The 18607-nt window shown below is 46.4% G+C and overlaps 1 pseudogene across 1 annotated transcript in view; it reads left to right on the forward strand.

Moving 5' to 3' along the window:
* LOC147096235 (zinc-binding protein A33-like) overlaps positions 1-18181 on the forward strand; it is a 35155-nt pseudogene extending 16974 nt beyond the window's left edge. Inside the window, exon 6 of the transcript XR_015074871.1 lies at positions 15676-18181. The product of XR_015074871.1 is annotated as a zinc-binding protein A33-like (transcript). The remainder of the gene's footprint in view (positions 1-15675) is intronic.
* The last annotated feature ends 426 nt before the right edge of the window (positions 18182-18607 follow it).

The raw sequence follows: 18607 nt of genomic DNA on the forward strand, positions 1-18607 counted from the left end.
CCCTTGCTACTCTCAGTGCTTCTTCCAATTGGTGTTCAACATGAAGGAGTACTGATTCACCAGCTGAGGGAGGGCGTTAGGTGATAATTAGCAATGTTTCCTTGCCCATGTTTGACTTGATGCCATGAGACCTCATGGGGTCCTGAGTCAATGTTGAGGACTCCCAGGGCTACTCCCTCCCAACTGTATACCACGGTGCCACCACCTCTGGTGGGTCTGTCCTGCCGGTGGGACAGGACATTCCCAGGGATGGTGATGGTGGTGTCTGGGACATTGGTTGTAAGGTATGATTCGGTAATTATGACTATGTCAGGCTGTTGTTTGACTAGTCTGTGGGACAGCTCTCCCAATTTTGGCACAAGCCCCCAGATGTTGGTAAGGAGGACTTTGCAGGGTCGACAGGGCTGGGTTTGCCGTTGTCATTGTCGTTTCCGGTGCTGGTACAGTCAGGTCATAATGTTACCGTGAGATTACTGGTAGAGACAGATCATACAGTGACTGTGGGATTACTGGTACAGACAGATCATACAGTGACCGTGAGATTACTGGTACAGACAGATCATACAGTGACCATGAGATTACTGGTACAGACAGATCACACAGTGACCGTGAGATTACTAGTAAAGAAAGATCACACAGTGACCGTGAGTTTACTGGTATAGTCCGATCAAACAGTGAATGTGAGATTACTGGTACAGACAGATCATACAGAGGCCGTGGGATTACTGGTACAGACAGATCATACAGTGACCGTGAGATTACTGGTACAGACAGATCATACAGTGACCGTGAGATTACTGGTACAGACAGATCATACAGTGACCGTGAGCTTACTGGTACAGACAGATCATACAGTGACCGTGAGATTACTGGTACAGACAGATCATCCAGTGACCGTGAGATTACTGGTACAGACAGATCATACAGTGACCGTGAGATTACTGATACAGACAGATCATACAGTGACCGAGAGATTTCTGGTACAGACAGATCATAATGTTACCATGAGATATCTGGTACAGACAGATCTTACAGTGACTGTGGGATTACTGGTACAGTCAGGTCATAATGTTACCGTGAGATTACTGGTAGAGACAGATCATACAGTGACTGTGGGATTACTGGTATAGACAGATCATACACTGACCATGAGATTACTTGTACAGACAGATCATACAGTGACCATGGGATTACTGGTATAGACAGATCTTACAGTGACTGTGGGATTATTGGTACAGTTAGGTCATAATGTTACCGTGAGATTACTGGTAGATACAGATCAAACAGTGACCGTGAAATTACTGGCACAGACCGATCATACAGTGACCATGAGTTTTCTGGTACAGTCCGATCAAACCGTGAATGTGAGATTACTGGTACAGACATATCGCACAGTGACCATGAGATTACTGGTACAGTCCGATCAAACAGTTAATGTGAGATGACTGGTACAGACAGATCATACAGTGACTGTGAGATTTCTGGTACAGACAGATCATACAGTGACCGTGAGATTTCTGGTACAGACAGATCATACAGAGATCGTGAGATTTCTGGTACAGACAGATCATACAGTGACTGTGAGATTACTGGTACAGACAGATCATACAGTGACCATGTGATTAGTGGTACAGACAGATCATACAGTGACTGTGAGATTACTGGTAGTGACAGATCATACAATGACCGTGAGATTACTGGTACAGACAGATCATACAGTGGCCCTGAGAATCCTGGTACAGACAGATCATACATTGACGATGAGATTACTGGTACAGACCGATCATACAGTGACCATGAGATTACTGGTACAGTCCGATCAAACAGTGAATGTGAGATGACTGGTACAGACAGATCATACAGTGACCGTGAGCTTACTGGTACAGACAGATCATGCAGTGACCATGGGATTACTGGTACTGGCAGATCATACAGTGACCATGGGATTACTGTTACAGACAGATCATAGCATGACCGTGAGATTACTGGTAAAGAAAGATCACACAGTGACCATGAGATTACTGGTACAGACAGATCATAGCATGACCGTGAGATTACTGGTAAAGAAAGATCACACAGTGACCATGAGATTACTGGTACAGACAGATCATAGCATGACCATGGGATTACTGGTACAGACAGATCATACAGTGACCGGGAGATTACTGGTACAGACAGATCACACAGTGACCGTGAGATTACTGGTACAGACAGATCATACAGTGACCGGGAGATTACTGGTACAGACTGATCGTACAGTGACCGTGAGATTACTGGTACAGACAGATCATACAGTGATCATGAGATTACTGGTACAGACAGATCATACAGTGACCATGAGATTACTGGTACAGACAGATCATAGCGTGACCATGAGATTACTGGTACAGACAGATCATACAGTGACCGTGAGATTACTGGTACAGACAGATCATACAGTGACCATGAGATTACTGGTACAGACAGATCATACAGTGACCGTGAGATTACTGGTACAGACAGATCATACAGTGACCGGGACATTACTGGTACAGACAGACCATGCAGTGACCGTGAGATTACTGGTACAGACAGGTCATAGCATGACCGTGAGATTACTGGTACAGACAGATCATACAGTGACCGTGAAATTACTGGTACAGAGAGATCATAGCATGACCATGAGATTACTGGTACAGACAGATCATACAGTGACCGTGAGATTACTGGTACAGACAGATCATACAGTGACCCTGAGATTACTGGTACAGACAGATCATACAGTGACTGTGAGATTACTGGTACAGACAGATCATACAGTGATCGGGAGATTACTGGTACAGACTGATCATACAGTGACCATGAGATTACCGGTACAGTCCGATCACACAGTGACCGTGAGATTACTGGTACAGACAGATCATACAGTGACCGCGAGATTACTGGTATAGACAGACCATGCAGTGACCGTGAGATTACTGGTACAGACAGGTCATAGCATGACCATGAGATTACTGGTAAAGAAAGAAAAGACAGTGACCATGAGATTACTGGTACAGTCCGATCACACAGTGAATGTGAGATTACTGCTACAGACAGATCATACAGTGACCGTGAGATTACTGGTACAGACAGATCATAGCATGACCATGGGATTACTGGTACAGACAGATCATACAGTGACCGTGAGATTACTGGTACAGACAAATCATAGAGTGACAATGTGATTACTGTTACAGACAGATCATACAGTGACCGTGAGATTACTGGTATAGGCAGATCATACATTGACCATGAGATTACTGGTACAGACAGATCTTGCAGTGACTGTGGGATTACTGGTACAGTCAGGTCATAATGTTACCGTGAGATTACTGGTAGATACAGATCATACAGTGACTGTGGGATTACTGGTAAAGAAAGAACAGACAGTGACCATGAGATTACTGGTACAGTCCGATCATACAGTGAATGTGAGATTACTGCTACAGACAGATCATACAGTGACCGTGAGATTACTGGTACAGATAGATCATACAATGACCATGAGATTTCTGGTACAGACAGATCATAATGTTACCATGAGATTTCTGGTACAGACAGATCTTAGTGACTGTGGGATTACTGGTAAAGTCAGGTCATAATGTTACCGTGAGATTACTGGTAGAGACAGATCATACAGTGACTGTGGGATTACTGATATAGACAGATCATACAGTGGCCCTGAGAATCCTGGTACAGACAGATCATACAGTGACCGTGATATTACTGGTACAGACCGATCATACAGTGACCATGAGATTACTGGTACAGGCCGATCAATCAGTGAATGTGAGATTACTGGTACAGACAGATCACACAGTGACCATGAGATTACTGGTACAGACAGATCATACAGTGACCGTGATATTACTGGTACAGGCCGATCAAACAGTGAATGTGAGATGACTGGTACAGACAGATCATACAGTGACCTTGAGATTTCTGGTACAGACAGATCATACAGTGACCATGGGATTACTGGTACAGACAGATCATAGCGTGACCATGAGATTACTGGTACAGACAGATCATTCAGTGACCGGGAGATTACTGGTACAGACAGATCATACAGAGACCGTGAGATTTCTGGTACAGACAGATCATACAGTGACCATGAGATTAGTGGTACAGACAAATGATACAGTAACCCTGAGATTACTGGTAGAGACAGATCATACAGGGACCGTGAGATTACTGGTACAGACAGATCATACAGTGACTGTGAGATTACTGGGACAGACAGATCATACAGTTATGGTGATATTACTGGGACAGACAGATCATACAGTTATGGTGATGTTACTGGCACAGACAGATCATGCAGTGACCATGGGATTACTGGTACAGGCAGATCATACATTGAACGTGAGATTACTGGGACAGACAGATCATACAGTGAACGTGAGATTACTGGGACAGACAGATCATACATTGAACGTGAGTTTACTGGTTACTGACAGATCATACAATGACCATGGGATTACTGGTACAGACAAATCATACAGTGACCATGAGATTACTGGGACAGACAGATCATACAGTGACTGTGAGATTACTGATACACACAGATCATAGCGTGACCATGAGATTACTGGTACAGACAGATCATACAGTGACTGTGAGATTACTGGTACGGACTGACCATGCCATGACCGTGAGATTACTGGTACAGACAGATCATACAGTGACCATGAGATTACTGGTACGGACACATCATACAGTGACTGTGAGATTACTGGTACAGACAGATCATACAGCAAGACCTGCTTTTTACAAGGTAAGTGGTGAATTAATTAAAATAAAACATTTTTTTCCACAGGTTTATTATTTTTAAATACTTTAAAGAAAGGTACGTTTATTTTTAGCCCCGTTAGGAAATATTATTTTTTTCAAAAATGTAAATTATTGTTTAAACGTTATTTCATGTAATTTATAGTTTATTTAAAAATGTGATTTAAAAAAAATTTATTTGAAGATTTAGTGATGTTTTGGGGCTCATAGAATTTATAAGTTTGACAGCCCTTCCTGTCAAACGTAAGAATGAAGCATTCCCTGCTCCGATTGGCTCTACCTGGCCCACGTGATCCCAGGGGACGCATTGAACTAACTGCGCCCCTGGGATACGCAAGCACTGCTCGCCAGCAGTTGGAGGAGGCCCAGGATCGGAATTCCACAGGGGCCCATAGCTCAACGGCCGGCGCGCAAGGTAAGTGCAGGTCGGGGGCTTACACACGCGGGAAGCCCCCGACCTGTATTTCTGGGCCAATATTATAGCACAGATAGAGGATTGGCTAACTAACAGAAAACAGACAGTCGAGATAAATGGGTCATTTTCAGGTTGGCAAACTGTAACTAGTGGGGTGCCGCAGGGATCAGTGCTGGGGCCTCAACTATTTACAATCTATACTAATGACTTGGATGAAGGGACTGAGTGTAATTTAGCCAGATGTGCTGATGGTACAGAGATAGATGGGAACACAAATTGTGTGGAGGATGCAAAGAATCTCCAAAGGGATATAGATAGGCTAAGTAAGTGGGCAAAAATCTGGCAGATGGAGTATAATGTGGGAAAATGCGAGTATATTCAAGCAGAAGTTACAGTGTACAATTGAGACTTATATTACCACTCATACTCTGGGTTCAAGCTGCAACTGTGAGTAAGCTGCACCCTGTGTCTCTTGTCTCTCATCTCTTCTCGTCTCCCAGGGGTCTCCTTGATTCATCCTGAAATCTTCTACTGTGTCTCTGAAATCTCCTGCTCCTGGACTCTCCTGCTCCTGGACTCTCCTGCTCCTGGACTCTCCTGCTCCTGGACTCTCCTGCTCCTGGAATCTTCTATAATTTGTGGCTGTTAAGACCTTCTTCTTATAACCTTACTCTCATTCAAAACCTATGGGGTCCTCCTGAACCAATGACTGACTGACACCCAAACCCAAAATCCAGTCATAAAGATGCCACGTTGGTAGTACCCTGGCTTACTCAGGCTTTTGGTCTGATGACACTCTTACATCATCTGTTTTTGACCATCAAGTCCCATTTTTTAATTTGTTTATGGGATGTGGGCATCGCTGGCAAGGCCAACATTTAATGCCCATCGATAATGGTCTTTGAGAAGATGGTGGTGAGCTGCCTTTTGAACTGTTGCAGTCCGTGTGGTGAAGGTACTCTCACATTGCTATTCGGTAGGGAGTTCCAGGATTTTGACCCAGTGACGATGAAGAAACGACAATATACTTCCAAGTCAGGATGGTGTGTGACATGGGTGGTAACTTGGAGGTGGTGGTGTTCCCATGCTCCTGCTGCCCTTGTCCTTCTACGTGGTAGAGATCGCGAGTTTGGGAGGTGCTGCTGAAGAAGCCTTGGCGAGTTGCTGCCGTGCATTTTGCAATGGCACACACTGCAGCCACGGTACGCCAGTGGTGGAGGGAGTGAATGTTTAAGGTGGTGGATGGGGTACCAATCAAGTGGGCTGCTTTGTCCGCGAAGGTGTCGAGCTTCTTGAGTGTTGGAGCTGCACTCAACCAGGCAAGTGGAGAGTATTTCATCACACACCTGACTTGTGCTTTGTAAATGGTGTAATGGCTTTGGGCAGTCAGGAGCCTCTGACTCACTCTTGTTGCCATAGTATTTATGTGGCTGGTCCAGTTATGATTCTGGTCAACGGTGGCACTCTGGATGTTGATGCTGTGAGGATTCCGCGATGGTAATAATGTTGAATATCAAGGGGTGGCGATTAGACGCTCACTTGTTGGAGATAGTCATTGTCTGGCACTTGTGTGGCGCGAATATTACCTGCAACTTACCAGCCCAAGCCTGAATGTCGTCCAGGTCATGCTGCATGCGGGCATGGACTGATTCATTTCCTGAGGAGTTGCGATTGGCACTGAATACTGTGCATCATCGCTGTAACTATCAGCGAACATCCGATTTCTGACCTTATGATGGAGGGAAGGTCATTGATGAAGGAGCTGCAGATGCCCTGATGATATCCTGGGGCTGTGATGATTGACTTCCAACACCCACAACCATCTTCCTTTGTGCTAGTTATGACTCCAGCCCGTGGAGCGTTTTCCCCCCGATTCCCATTGACTTCAGTTTTACTAGGCCTCCTTGATGCCACATTCGGTCAAATGCTGCCTTGATGTCTAGGGCAGTCACTCTCACCTCACCTCTGTAATTCAGCTCCTTTGTCCTTCTTTGGACTAAGGCTGTAATGAGGTCTGGAGCCAACTGGTCCTGGCAGAACCCAAACTGGGCATCAGTAAGCAGAGTATTGGAGTGTAAGTTTTTTATTCATTTATGGGATGTGGGCGTCGCTGGCACGGCCAGCATTTATTGCCCATCCCTAATTGCCCTCGAGAAGGTGATGATGAGCCATTTTCTTGAACCGCTGCAGTCCATGTGGTGAAGGTACTCACACAGTGCTGTTAGGTAGGCGGTTCCAGGATTATGAAGGACCGGCGATATACTTCTAAGTCAGGATGGTGTGTGACTTGGAGGGGAACTTGGAGGTGGTGGTGTTCCCATGTGCCTGCTGCCCTTGTCCTTCTAGGTGGAAGAGGTCACGGGTTTGGGAGGTGCTGCCGATGAACCCTTGGTGAGTTGCTTTACTTCATCTTGTAGATGGAACACACTGCAGCCATGGTACGCCGGTGGTGGAGAGAGTGAATATTTAAGCTGATGGATGGGGAGCCAAACAAGCGGGCTGCTTTGTCCTGGCTGGTGTCGAGCTTCTTGAGTGTTATTGGAGCTGCACTCATCCAGGCAAGTGGAGTGTATTCCATCACACTCCTTACTTGTGCCTTGTAGATGGTGGAAAGGCTTTGGGGAGTCAGGAGGTGAGACACTCGCTGCAGAATACCTAGCCTCTGACCTGCTCTTGCTGCCACAGTATTTATGTGGCTGGTCCAGTTAAGTTTCTGGTTAATGGTGACCCCCAGGATGTTGATGGTGGGGGATTCGGCGATGGTAATGCCATTCAATGTCATGGGGAGGTGGTTAGACTCTCGCTTGTTGGAGATAGTCATTGCCTGGCACTTCTATGGCGCGAATGTTACCTGCCACATATCAGCACAAGCCTGAATGTCGTCCAGGTCTTGTTGCATGCGGGCATGGACTACTTCATTATCTGTGGAGTTGGGAATGGCACCGAACACTGTGCAGTCATCAGCCACCATCCCCATTTCTGACCTTATGTTGGAGGGAAGGTCATTGATGAAGCAGCTGAAAATGGTTGGGCCTAGGTCACTGCCATGAGGATCTCCTGCAGTGATGTTCTGGGGCTGAGATGATTGACCTTCAACCACCACAACCATCTTCCTTTGTGCTAGGTATGACTCCAGCCAGTGGAGCGTTTTCCCCCTGATTCCCATTGACTTCAGTTTTACTAGGGCTCCTTGATGACAGAATCGTTCAAATGCTGTCTTGATGTCAAGGGCAGTCACTCTCACCTCCCCTCTGGAATTCAGCTCCTTTGACCATGTTTGGACCAAGGCTGTAATGAGGTCAGGAGCCGAATGGTCTTGGCGGAACCCAATCTGGGCATCAGTGAACAGGTTATTAACATTGAAACATTGAAGATAGGAGCAGGAGTAGGCCATTCGGCCCCCTCGAGCCCACTCCGCCATTCAGTGAGATCATGGCTGATCATCCAAATTCAGTACCCTGTCCCTGCTTTCTCCCCATATCCCTTGATCCCTTTAGCCTCAAGAAATATATCCAACTCCTTCTTGAATATATTTAATGAATTGGCCTCAACTGCCTTGTGTGGCATAGAATTCCACAGGTTCACCACTCTCTGGGTGAAGAAATTCCTCCTCATCTCAGTCCTAAATGGCTTACCACTTATCCTTAGACTGTGACCCCTGGTTCTGGACTCCCCCACCATCGGGACATCCTTCCTCCATCTAGTCTGTCTAGTCCTGTTAGGATTTTATACGTTTCAATGAGATCCCCTCTCATTCTTCTAAACGCTAGCGAATATATGCCTAATCGACCCAATCTCTCCTCATACGTCATTCCTGCCATCCCAGGTATTAGTCTGGTGAATCTTCGCTGCACTCTCTCCATGGCAAGAATATTCCTCCTCAGATAAGGCGACCAAAACTGCACACAATACTCAAGGTGTGGTCTCACCAAGGCCCTGTACAACTGCAGCAAGACATCCTTGCTCCTGTACTCGAATCCCCTCGCTATGAAGGCCAACATACCATTTGCCTTCTTAACCGCCTGCTGCACCTGCATGCTTACCTTCAGCGACTGGTGCACAAGGACACCCAGGTCTCGTTGCACTTCACCTTTTCCCAATCTATTGCCGTTCAGATAATAATTTGTCTTCCTGTTTTTCCCACCGAAGTGGATAACCTCGCATTTATCCACATTATACCCAATCACCCAACCTGTCCAAATCGTACTGGAGTTTCTCTGCATCCTCCTCACAGCACACATGCCCACCCAGCTTTGTGTCATCTGCAAACTTGGAGATATTACATCCAGTTCCCTTGTCTAGATCATTTATATATATTGTGGATAACTGGGGTCCTAGCACCGATCCCTGCGGTACCCCACTAGTCACTGCTTGCCACTCGGAAAAAGACCCGTTTATTCCAACTCTTTGCTTCCTGTCTGCCAACCTGTTCTCTATCCAAGACAGTACCTTACCCCCAATCCCATGTGCTTTAACTTTACACGCTAATCTCTTATGCGGGACCTTATCGAAAGCCTTCTGAAAGTCCAAAATACACCACATCCACTGGTTCTCCCTTATCTATTCTACCAGTTACATTCTTAAAAAATTCCAGTAGATTAGTCAAGCATGATTTACCTTTTGTAAATCCATGTTGACTTTGTCCGATCCTGTCACTGTTTTCCAAATGCTCTGCTATTACATCTTTTATAATGGACTCTAGCATTTTCCCCACTACCGATATCAGGCTTACCGATCTATAATTCCCCGTTTTTTCTCTACCACACTTTTTAAATAGAGGGGTAACATTAGCTATCCTCTAATCCATGGGAACTGTTCCAGAGTCTATAGAATTTTGGAAGATGACCAGCAATGCATCTACTATTTCTAGGGCCACTTCCTTAAGTACCCTAGGATGTAGATTATCAGGCCCTGGGGATTTATTGGCCTTCAATCCTATCAATTTCCCCATCAGCATTTCCCTACAAATACTGATTTCATTCAATTCCTCCCTCTCATTAGACCCTATGTTCCCAGGCATCTCTGTGAGGTTATTTGTCTCCCCCTTTGTGAAGGCAGAACCAAAGTATGTATTTAATTCGTCTGCCATTTCTTTGTTGCCCATTATAAATTCCCCCGATTCTGACTGCAAGGGACCTATGCTTGACTTCACCAATCTGTTTCTCTTATTGGTGAGTAAGTGCTGCTTGATAGCACTGTCAATGACACCTTCCATCACTTTGCAGATGATTTAGAGTAGACTGATGGGGCGGTAATTGGCCGGGTTGGATTTGTCCTGCTTTTTGTGGACAGGACATACCTGGGCAGTTTTCCACATTGTCGGATAGATGCCAGTGTTGTAGCTGTACTGGAACAACTTGGCCAGAGGCACGGCTAGTTCTAGAGCACAAGTCTTTAGCACAATAGCCGGGATGTTGTCGGGGCCCATAGCCTTTGCTGTATCCAGTGCACTCAGCCATTTCTTGATATCACGTGGAGTGAATCGAATTGGCTGAAGAATGACTTCTGTGATGGTGGGGACCTGGGGAATAGTCTGATATGGATCATCCACTCGGCACTTCTGGCTGAAGTTGGTTGGAAATGCTTCAGCCTTGTCTTTTGCACTCACGTGCTGGGCTCCACCATCATTGAGGATGGGGATATTCTTGGAACCTCCTCCTTCCGGTAGTGTTTAATGGTGCACCACCATACACGACTGGATGTGGCAGGACTGCAGAGCTTTGATCTGATCCGTTGATTGTGTGATCGCTTAGCCCTGTCTGTAGCATGCTGCTTCCGCTTTTTAGTATGCACGTAGTCCTGTGTTGCAGCTTCCCCAGGTTGGCACCTCATTTTCAGGTAGACCTGGTGCTGCTCCTGGCATGCTGTTCTACACTCATTGTACCAGGGTTGGTCCCCTGACTTGGTGGAAATGGTAGAGTGAGGGATATGTCGGGCCACGAGCTTACAGATTGTGGTGCAATACAATTCTGCTGCTGCTGATGGCCCACAGCGCCTCATGGATGCCCAGTTTTGAGCTGCTAGTTCTGCTCTGAATCTATCCCATTTAGCACGGTGGTAGTGCCACACAACACGACGGAGGGTGTTCTCAGTGTGAGGATGGGACTTTGTCTCCACAATGAATGTGAGGTGGTCACTGCTGCCAATGCTGTCATGGACAGATGCGTCTGCGGCAGGTAGTTTGGGGAGGATGAGGTGAAGCAGGTTTTTCCCTCTTTTTGGTTCACTCACCACCTGTCGAAGGCCCAGACTGGCAGTTATGTCCTTCAGGACTCGGCCAGCTCGGTCAGTAGTGGTGCTACAGAGCCACTCTTGGTGATGGACATTGAAGTCCCCCACCCAGAGTACATTCTGTGCCCTTGCTACTTTCAGTGCTTCTTCCAAGTGGTGTTCAACATGGAGGAGAACTGATTCATCAGCTGAGGGAGGGCGGTAGGTGTTAATCATCAGGAGGTTTCCTTGACCATGTTTTACCTAAAGCCATGAGACTTCATGGGGTCCGGAGTCAATATTGAGGACTCCCAGGACCACTCCTCCTACACTGTATACCACTGTGCCGCCACACCTGGTGGGTCTGTCCTGCTGTTGGGACAGGATCTGCCCAGGGATGGTGATGGAGGAGTTTGGGACAGTGGCTGAAAGGTATGATTCTGTGAGTATGATTATGTCAGGCTGTTGCTTGTCTTGTCTGTGGAACAGCTCTCCCAATATTGGCACAAGTCCCCAGATGTTGGTGAGGAGGACTTTGCAGGGTCGACTGGGCTGGGTTTGCCACTGTCATGTCCGTAGCTGGTACCGATGTCAATGCTGGGTGGTCCAAGCGGTTTTATCTGGGGTATTTATGGTAATACTAAAGGAATATGTCTCCACAGGTTGAGATATGGCCCTTGCTGTTGGCCTTTGTTTTTATAATTCACTGCGGATGTTCTAACATTTCAGCACAATGGTAACTGCACCTGACCTTGGTTCCCAGGCTAACTGCAGTCTATTCGACCGTGACAATCTCTTTCTCACCCCAGGCTGTCTGGTTACAGCTTCCTCACAGACTTTTAAGCATAAGAAAAAGGGTTACATGTTACACATCATTCAGGTTATCATTGCATACAGTTGAAGATTACAAACTTCTACATTTAATCCTTACACACGATTATGGATCTCTTACTGACGATTATAAGATATTATTGTTTATAAGATATTAAAACAAGAATTCAAAAAAAAACAACGAACATGTAATTCATAACAATCTTACTGTCCCTTCCTCGTATCTCAGCCTCTGGAGTTCCATTAATTCTCTCGGCTTTTCTCACAGACTGACTGTCGCTTTGCTAACAAGGCTTGTTAAAGTCTGCACCTTTAATATTTGGTCAAGCAGGCCCAAGGTCTCTTTCTTCCATTTTAAACTCTAACCGGGTCTACCCAAGGCATATTACACTGGTTTATAAACATGATTATTCAAGAATCGGTGAGCATTGACTAACAGTTACATAATACCAACCTAAACCTACAACTAATAATATTTATTTCATTTCATCCATGTTAGCTAGTGAGAATCTGAAATGGGGATTTCTCAGGATTCTTACACTGGTACAGACAGATACTCACTGGAGGACTTATCAGGAACAGTTGTAAGCGTGTAGCTCTCATCTCCTTACGCTGCTCGAAGCTCGAAGTCCAAGTCCCTCTGAGCTTTTGGGTGTTGTTCCATTTATCGACCCCACCCATAAAACTCGCCCCGCCGCCAGATCAGGATAATGAGCCTGGCGAGTTTCCGCTGATTGTCCCCGATTGAGGAAGCTCTTCAAATTGAACCTATTTTTAAGGGCACAGGCTGTAGTAGGCACTTTTTAACAGTTTTTAAATATTAAAAAATATTTAACTTACGAAGAAACCGACTAGTGTACACCAATGGAACTAGTAAATGGTTCAGTACAGTTTTAAAGTCATTTTCAGTGATTTGAAAGCAGATTACTCACAGGTGGAGGATTAGACACTCTTAATAAAATGCTTATTTTTTGTGATCATAGAATGATACAGAACAAAAGGAGGCCATTCGGCCCATCTTTGGTAGAGCTATCCTATTAATCCCAGTCCCCTGCTCTTTCCCCACAGCCTTGTCATTTTTTTTCCCTTGAACTATTTATCCAATACTCTTTGGAACGTTACTATTGAATCGGCTTCCACCGCCCTTTCAGGCAGCGCATTCCAGATCACAACAACTCGCTGTGTAAAAAATGTTTCCTCATGTCGCCTCTGGTTCTTTGGCCAATCACCTTCAATCTGTGTCCTTTGGTTACCAACCCTTCTGCCATTCGAAACAGTTTCTCCTTATTTACTCTCAAAAGCATTCATGATTTTGAACACGTCTGTCAAATCTCCTCTTAACCTTCCCTGTTCTAAGGAGAACAACCCAAGTTTCTCCAGTCTCTCCACGTGACTGAAGTCCCTCATCCCTGGTACCATTCGACTAAATTTCTTCTGCACCCTGTCCAAGGCCATGACATCCTTCCTAAAGTGCGGTGCCCAGAATTGAACACAATCCTCCAGCTGAGGCCTAACCAGTGTTGTATAAAGGTTTAGCATAACCTCCTTGCTTTTGTACTCTATTCCTATATAGAGTACATTCCTGTAAAGCCGAGGATCCCATATTATTTTAACAGCCTTTTCAACTTGTCCTGCCACTTTCAAAGATTTGTGTACATACACCCCCAGGGGTCTCTTTGTTCCTGCACACCTTTAAAATTGTACCATTGAGATCATATTGCCTCTCCTCATTCTTCCTACCAAAATATCACTAAACTCTTCTCTGTATTAAATGTTGTCTATCATTTCTCTGACCGTTTCACCAGTCTGTCTATGTCCTTCTGAAGTCTGTTACTATCCTCCTCATTATTTACAACATTTACGAGTTTCATATCGTCTGAAAACTTTGAAATGATGCCTTGTATACCCAAGTTCAGGTCATTAATAGATATCAAAAGGAGCAGTGGTCCTAATAAGAACCCAGGGATCACCACTATACTTCCCTCCAGTCTGAAAAACAACCATTCACCACTACTCTGTACTTTCTGCCCTTTAATCACATGGGCTTTAATTTTGATAACAAGTCTCTTATGTGGTACCTTGTTTTGAAAGTCTATGTACACCACATCCACCTCACTACCTTCATCAACTCTCCCCGTTACTTCATCAAAGAACTTGATCACGTTAGTCAAACACGATTTGCCTTTAACAAATCCGTGCTGACTTTCATTTACTCGCCCATACTTTCCCAAACGCTGATTAATTTTGTCCCAGATTATTGTCTCTACAACTTTCCCCACTGCCGACATTAGGCTGACTGGCCTGTAGTTGCCAGGTTTAGCCCGCTCCCCTTTTTAAAAGAGCGGTGTAACATTTGCAATCCTCCGGTCCTCTGGCACCACCCCCAGATCTAAGGAGCATTGGAAGATTGTGGCCAGAGCCTCCACAATTTCCACCCTTACTCCCCCCAGTAACATAGGATGCATCCCATCCAGACCGGGGACTTTTCTACTTTGAGGAACACACACACACACATCTACCCATATACACCCAGTCCCACAGAGTGACTTTCCTCAGTTAGTAATCTGGTAAGGAGTATGGAATCTGTTCAACCCCCAGGTATTTAACCCCAGTTTGTGGGGCATTAAACTGGGAACAGTATTTAGTTGTACATTGAGGCTCCAGTTCCAGCTTTTGTTCATTTTAGTATTTATATCCCCACAGAATCCCACAGTGCGGAGGCGGGTGTAATGTTTGATATTTTCAGAAGCTGTGACCTCCGACCCTGGAAACCCCGGTGTTTTCTGCTGTTGTCAGATCCTCGTTTCCTCCCCTCAGGGCGGCTCTTTCCTCAGTTGAGAAACAAAAAATCAGTCAGAATGGGGGATCTCGGTGAGAGAATCTCTCCCCCGATCCCCGGCCAGTCTCTCCCCGCGATCCCCGGCCAGTCTCTCTCCCCGATCCCCGGCCAGCCTCTCCCCCCCCGATCCCCGGCCAGTCTCTCCCCCCGATCCCCGGCCAGTCTCTCCCCCCGATCCCCGGCCAGTCTCTCCCCCCGATCCCCGGCCAGTCTCTCCCCCGATCCCCGGCCAGTCTCTCCCCCCGATCCCCGGCCAGTCTCTCCCCTCGATCCCCGGCCAGTCTCTCCCCCCGATCCCCGGCCAGTCTCTCCCCCGATCCCCGGCCAGTCTCTCCCCCCGATCCCCGGCCAGTCTCTCCCCCGATCCCCGGCCAGTCTCTCCCCCCATCCCCGGCCAGTCTCTCCCCCGATCCCCGGCCAGTCTCTCCCCCCGATCCCCGGCCATTCTCTCCCCCCGATCCCCGGCCATTCTCTCCCCCCGATCCCCGGCCATTCTCTCCCCCCGATCCCCGGCCAGTCTCTCTCTAATCCCGGGTGAATCTCTCTAATTCTCTGCTTTTTCTCCCAGTCTTTGTGACCCTGGATGTGGAAACAGCGAATCCAAAGCTCGAGGTGTCTGAGGATCTGAAGAGTGTGAGACTGACCAGGACCCGGAGGAATCTCCCTGGCCCCGGGAAGAGGTTTACAGTCTGGCCCTGTGTGCTGGGATTGGAGGGATTCACATCGGGGAGACATTACTGGGAGGTGGAGGTGGCGGGGAATCGGGACTGGAGACTGGGAGTAGCCGCAGAGTCTGTGGAGAGGAAGAGTCAGGTCGCACTGAGGCCGGAGACACGAGTCTGGATCATTGGGTGGCTTGATGATGTGTTTTATGTAAACTCCTCCCCTCAATCCCGTCTCCCCGCCAGTCAGATCCCCGGGAAGGTGGGAGTTTATCTCAGTTATGAGTCCGGGACAGTTTCATTTTACAGCGTGGACACCAGTGCCCATCTCCACACCTTCACTGGGAATAAATTCACGGGGAAACTTTATCCTTTCTTCTGGACTTGGGATGAAAACAAGAGTCTGAGAATCTGCTCCGGCTCCGATCCGGGTCTGTAAAAGGGGCGGGGCCTCGGGCCGGCCACATCATCCATGACGTCACAATGACTTGACCCCTGCACCATTCGGGTCAGGAGCAGAGGTCAGGGGTCAGGAGTTGGAAAATAATTTCAAAATTATATATTGTAAAATCCCAATGAGATTTTAAATACAATCAATAAAAATATAAAATGTCAGAAGAAAGAAAAACTTGCATTTAAATAGCGCCTTTCACGATCACCGGGCGTCCCAAAGCGCTTTACAGCCAATGAAGTACTTTTTGGAGTGTAGTCACTGTTGTAATGTGAGAAACGCGGCAGCTAATTTGTGCACAGCAAGCTCCCACAGACAGCAATGTGATAATGACCAGATAAACTGTTTTATGTTACGCTAATTGAGGGATAAATATTGGCCAAGGCACCGGGGATAACTCGAACTCAAGCAAAATACTGCGGATGCTGAAAATCTGAAATAAAGAGAGAAAATGCTGGAAATACTCAGCAGGTCAGGCAGCATCTGTGGAGAGAGAAACAGAGTTAACGTTTCAGGTCGATGACCCTTCGTCAGAACTCTTCTTTGAAATAGTGCCTTGGGATCTTTTACACCCACCTGAGAGAGCAGACAGGGCCTCGGTTTAAGGTCTCATCCAAAAGTCGCACCTCCGACAGTGCGGCGCTCGCTCAGTACTGCACTGGAGAGTCAGCCTAGATTGTTGTGCTCAAGTCTCTGGAGTGGGACTTGAACCCACAACTTTCTGACTCAGGAAGCGAGAGTGCGACCAACTGAGCCACTGGCTGACACTGTTGATGAAAACAAAGACTAAAATAAAAAGTAAAACCGGCAGCAACTCCATCCCAGCCCTTTCTCATCACTGCCCCGCTCCTTTGTATTAAAATGCAGGTATAAGTTGTGCTCTGAAAATGAGGACATTCCTCAGTTAATCAGCACCATTGGTGATGAGAAATACACAAACTATCTCTCTTCAAGAAGACGGGGAATTTGCAAATCTTCGGTTTAACGGGCTGAATGTTCACTTTTACTGCGGTGCGGGCTGTAAAACGGGCGGCTGATCCGCTAACGCTTCTTGTGTTAAAAATTAACATTCACCCCAGAGTGTTTGACGTTCCCCTGCATCTGATTGTAGTGCCACTTTCAGCCAGGAGATGGGGATGGCGAGCTGTACAAAGAGCTGTAAAGTTTTACAGTGCAGTATCACCACCTGCTGGTCGAAACCGGTACTGAGGGAATATCAAAAACAGCAAATGCTGAAACACTCGGCTGATCAGACAATTCAGGCAGGACCTTCCTTCAGAACTGAAAGATAATGGGATCAGAAAAAAAATGGAAAATAAAGATGAGCATAGAATTCCCACTTCCGTGCTCCTGGCACACATCGAGTCCCTGTCGGGAAAATCTCCATTCCTGGTCTGTCCAATGTTCAAAAAAGCACAGGTTGGGATTGTGGAATTTCCCAATATGGGCTCTTGCTGTGTGTCAGGAGAGCGGAATTCCAAAATCTGGGCCTGTATTCCGAATACAGAGAGGAGATTAATCCGTTAAAAAATCTCTGAAGTGGGTGCTGAAGACATGGAATTTATTTCCTGAGGGTGCCTGGGAGATACTTTGGTCAAAAGTGAATGGAAACTAGTTACTGGATTATCCGAGGCAGCGCCCTAGGTATGTGTCAGACCGTTACTTCACCCCTTGGTCCTGGATTTGAATCAAACAACAAGAACAAATTGCATTTATATAGCACCTTAAACGTAGTAAAATGACCCAAGGTGCTTCACAGGAACGTTATCAAACCAAATCTGATACTGAGCTTGGTCAAAGAGGTAGGTTTAATGTAATGTCCATGTAATGTAATTAGCGCCACAGTCACTCGGAGGAATGCCAGGGTTTGATGAACAGACTGTGACTATCTTCTTGTTCAGTATTATTTCTTTGTACTGGATGTTTAATGCTTAATAAACCTGTTTTACTGATACACAATATACCTGGACCCAGAGTGGTTTGTGTAGTCACGGACAAATTATTCTAAATAGCTTTTAAAAGCAACATCACCCCTCAGTCTTCTCTTATCTAGAGAAAAGAGCCCCAGCCTGGGTGACTCCTCCCGCTGGACGTGGCCATCAGGTGAGGACACAACTGAGCTCAGCTCTGCTGTTCCCGAGACTGGAGTTAGTGCCTTCAGGAGAAGGAGCGAGGAAATTGAGGTTTGAGGGACTTCTACAAAGAAAGCCACATTATAAAAAAGGCGATTGGCTGTGCTGGTGCTCAGCTCACTGTGCCACGGTGCTCGCTGCACTCCACACATGGTGATCTCCCAGTCTGAGCTGTGCTGCCCTATAAGCTGCAGCGAAACCTCTTTTACAGTCCTCAGTGCATTGAGAAATATTGTAGTTTGCAACTTACTATTT

This window comes from Somniosus microcephalus, unplaced genomic scaffold (genome assembly GCF_052327205.1).
Source record: "Somniosus microcephalus isolate GS21.2 unplaced genomic scaffold, FLI_Smic_1.0 unresolved_chr1, whole genome shotgun sequence".
NCBI classification, from domain to species: Eukaryota; Metazoa; Chordata; class Chondrichthyes; order Squaliformes; family Somniosidae; genus Somniosus; species Somniosus microcephalus.